The 4557-nt window shown below is 43.9% G+C and overlaps 1 protein-coding gene across 1 annotated transcript in view; it reads right to left on the bottom strand.

Annotated features, from left to right (window-relative positions):
- The window catches only part of SEL1L2 (SEL1L2 adaptor subunit of SYVN1 ubiquitin ligase), a 113794-nt gene that overhangs the window by 7072 nt on the left and 102165 nt on the right, over positions 1-4557 (bottom strand). The gene's annotated exons all lie outside the window — the stretch shown is intronic.

Here is a 4557-nt window from a genome sequence, read left to right as displayed (position 1 = left end):
TAGTGCCGGGCCCCCTCTTTCCACCAGCAATGTGGGGTCAGCCAGATCTGGGTTCGAATGATGGCTCCACCACCGATGTGCCCTGCAAACTCGGCCCTATGACTTAACCTGCACTGTGATTTCCTGATACAAACAACAAGGACAATGATAGGATGCGTCTCATTGAGTGGCTATGTGACTTAAATGACATGGCATACATAACATGCCAACACCTGGCTATCGTAATCACCTTTCTCACCCTGTCAGACCCTAATGCCATCTTCTGTCTTAATTACACTGACTGTCTGAAGGATCTGCCCGCTATCACCTTGTAGTGTTAGCCCTCAGTGAATATGCCTCATCTCCTCAAGTCAGGTGTAGTCTTTGAAGGATGGAGATCTATTTTCTTGGGCCTCTCTAGAGCACTCGGCATTATGTCATGTACACAGTGGGTGTTTCAAAAGACGTTTCTGGATTAATGCCACCTCTGTATCCAGCTCTGATCTCATTCTCACTTTCTCCTTATTACTGAGAGCTTGTGAGTCAATGGAAATTTTAATGGAAAAAGGCCTGTGGGTGGAAGGCAGTGGGGGCAGGGCCTACTAGTGTTGCTGGAAAAAGCGTGAATTTACTATGAATCAGATGGGCCAAGACTAGATTTATTCTCCTCTTTAGTTCCATCCTTGGGCGTCATGGAGAAAATAAATTCTACCTCATAGGGTTATATCAGGGTACATAATATGTGTTGGCATGTGGGAGGGACTCAGCAAATATTAAGTCTTTTTCTCTACATTGATGACATCAATGAAATGTAAAACATTATAAATTTTCCTTCCTGTACAGCTGCTGTTACTAGGTTGGATTATTAGCAGCACAATTACCTTTGCGATACCTAAACCATGTTCATACATATAGGCCAGGTTGAACATGGCTTGTGCACTGTGGTATTTGTTGGCTGCGATGCTGTAATGCGTGGCTGCTGTTTGATAGTCTTTCTTAGTCCCGTAGCCATAGTAATGGTAATCTCCAATTTTCACTCTAGCGAATGCATTGCCTGATAGAAATATTAGAAAGAGAAGGAGAATGATAACTCAAATGATTCATGTGTAGTTCCTAGTAAATCATTAGTATCAGCCTAATGATAATCTATATAAGAAAAGAAAAAAACATTCGGAATCCCAGAATCAGAATTAGATATGATTTATGGATATAACACACAATGCTAGCTGTCTTTATTGTAGGATAACTCCCACAGTATAGTACAAATGTTCTTAAAGAATAAAAAGTTATCAATTTCACCTTTTAGATTCATTTTTTGAAGGTAGGTCAATTCTTGGGAAACTGGATCCCACCCTTCCTTTTCTTAGCCTTCACTCCTGAAGCTCTGCTCTCCTGCATCACCAGTTTCTGCCCCTGTTCTAGTCCCATGAGTCATCCAAACACACTTTGGTATCTTCTATGAACAAAACCCAACCTTTACATCTCCTTGTAACTACTCCCCATTTCTCTGTTCACTTCACACTCAGCCTTTTCAAAAGTGTGTTCTGCACTCACTGTCTCCAAAGCTTCTCCTCCCACATACTCTTCAACCCGCCCCGCTCTGGCTTCTGCTCCCTCCTCCAAGAAACTGCTATCTTTAAGGTGGTCGATAACCTCCACGCAGCCAGATCCCCTGGTCACTTCCTGTCCTCATCTCGCTGGACCACTAAGCAGCACTGGCATCACTGGTGCTGTCTGCCCACGCCCTTTCTTCTCTTGACTTCCCTCCCGCCTCATAGGCCTGTGCTTTTCAAACTCTTGCCTGACTCCTCCTCTACCCAGCTTCTAAATGTTGGAATATCAACGGCTCGTTACTGACTCCTTCTTCCCCAGCTCCTCTCCCTTCTTTTCTCGCCTCCCCTCCCTTCCCCTCCTCCCTCCTCCACTCTGCTCTATCTCAACCCTCTTTGCAGGTGATCTCATCTAGTTCCATGGCTCTACGTTCCCTATTTCTGAACTTGTATCTATATTCCACCTCTCTCCAAGCCCCAGATTCTTACAACTGCCTTCCTGACTTCCCTGCCTGGATCTCAGACTTAAAACATCCACTAGAGATTCCTAACTCCCTGCTACCACTTCCCCCAAACAAAGTCATCAGTTCCTTTCCTCTATCAGTGCCAGCACCACCATTTTTCAGGCCATTAATCTAGGGGAATTATTCCCAGTTCTTTCCCCTCACTTTCATTATCAAATCCATCAGCAAATCCTGTTGGTTCTACCTTTAAAACACACCTGTTTCTCTCCAGCTCCTCCACCATCTAGTCTAAGCCTGGAATACTACAGCGGCCTCCAAAATGTGCTTTTAGCTACACTTTTCGATCTGTTCTCCACACAACAGCCAAGATGATCTTTTTCAAATGCAAAATCAAATCACGTTATTCCCTGTGTTAAAACCCCCAAGCGCTTCACTCTGCACTTGGAATAACATCCAGATTCCTTACCTGACCTACAAGTTGTGCCTTATCTGTCTTCTGCCTCCCTTGGCTGGGCTTACCACATGTCACTTTCTCGGGATGCTCTAGCCGTCTTAATATTCCTTCAGCACACTGAGTTCATTCTTGCCTCGGCACCCCTGCAGTAAGATTCTTCAAGCCCCTCTGCCTGGCATGTTTGCAGTTCCTCTGACTCATCATTCTGGTCTCACTGCAAACGTCGCTTCCCTTCTAGAGCCTTCCCTGACTACCTTGTCAGGCTACATCTCAGTAGTTATCCATCCCATCTCCATGTTTTATTTCCTCACAGCATGTATCTCTCTTATCTTATTTGTTTACTAGTTTGTTTTCTCTCTCTCTTTCATGAGAGAGAATTTTGAAGCTCTTGATCACTGATATAGTACCAGGATGGGAATGGTACTTGATGAATATTTATGGAATGAATGGATAGACAGGGTAGGAAACTTTTTAGAAAATGCTTTCCCCAGATGTTAAGTATTTTACAATCTTAGTTTCCAACAAACATGAAAATATTCGGGAGTAGAAAAAAATTCACGTGACTTTTTAAGATATGAGACTTCAGTCTTTTGAAGGCCACTTAGGGATGACCTCTAAGGGTCTCTTTGGGGCCCATGTTTCCACTCACTAGGGCTATGTTGATTGAAAAGATGAGGCAATGCTCATGTAGGACACCCACTTCAGTTGTGGCTAACCCCGCTGGCACAGTCTAGGTTTACTTGGAAAAGGGGAAAGTACCCTGTGTGGTATGGTCTGAGGTGTATCATTAAGAGCTACAGGACTCCTTCCAAGTCTTTCTTCCCATTTGGCCTAATGCAAAGCCTAAAATTTTTTGGAATTGATTCCTTTGGGTTCTGAAGTTCTTTTAGTCTTCTGGAACCCTATACTAAAATGTAACACCATGAGCCGTCTTTAGTTTTCTTGGAGTAGCCGTAACGTCGTAAACTCCTTAAGCTGCCAAAGATATTAGTTGTCAGGGTTTGCTTCTCAGGTGCTTCAAAATGTGCAGGTAGCTCGGGGTAAGACCTCATAGAAATGATGTCCAGGAGAGGGGCTCAGAGGGGCCTGGAGAGGCAAGAGACCCCTCAAGCTCTCAAGAGAAACCCACTCTACCTCTAATTTTGCCCAAAGCTATCTTCCTTTGACCCCAAGATTCCTTCTGCACCATAGCCACAAAAGAACAGGACTCTGCATTTTCAAGCTTTGCAAGCAGTAAGCAACACCCCTGAGGTCTCTAAGAATGAAAGGTTGTGAACAAGCAGATTCTCCAGAGGATTCATCTCCACCCTAATTAGGGGACTGACGGGGGTGGGGGGCATGTGGCAATCCTGACAGGCTCCTAGGGGGTCACTAGACAGTGGGAGGGATTTCCCCTCCAATTTCACAGTCACAGGCTGGTGGCTGAGTCCTTATGGTTCAGCACCCTCCTCACACTCCTGGAAGAAACATCGCCAAGGACTGATTGGAAACCTAACTTCCATTACTAGATTTCCTAAGCTCAAGACAGCCATTCAGCAACCGCATCTTTGGGGACAATCATGCCTGACCTCTCTGGTGACACACAATTATTTTTAGTGGTCTGACAGTTTTATATTGGTGAATTCTGTTTAATATTAATGTCCTCTCATTTTCAATGTCTCTTTTCCTTAGTGCAATTTCCACAGCATTTCCTGGCTTGGAATAAACCTGTATTTGTTACAATTCAGATGATTTGCCATAGCTGAGGGGTTGCTGGTGTTGTTTCCTTACTCCAAACATTTTAGAAAACAGAGACCTTTCTTTTCTTAGGGAATTTCTCACTAAAATCACACAGATGGCTTGCTGCTGCAGTACCAGCTCAGCTGGACCTGAGAAGGCACCACTGTGACTTTTTCTTCTGCCTCATATTAGCGTCAGCTGAGAATTGTTTTTATCCCATTCAATTCTTATAGGAAAGGGATGATTCGGCCTTAGCCTGAGACAATTTTAAGAAACTTAATTGGAAGTAAAATTGCTCTCTTACCATAAGAGAGCACCTCACATATCCAAATGCCAATAGTGACAGCTTTGCAGAATCTCTCTGCTATTAGTAATATAATTTTAGGGAAAG

The sequence above is a fragment of the Lipotes vexillifer genome, unplaced genomic scaffold (genome assembly GCF_000442215.2).
Source record: "Lipotes vexillifer unplaced genomic scaffold, Lipotes_vexillifer_v1.1 scaffold137, whole genome shotgun sequence".
Classification (NCBI taxonomy): domain Eukaryota; kingdom Metazoa; phylum Chordata; class Mammalia; order Artiodactyla; family Lipotidae; genus Lipotes; species Lipotes vexillifer.
The sequence above is the reverse complement of the archived record's forward strand: the minus strand, read 5'-3'. Positions and strand labels throughout refer to the sequence as shown.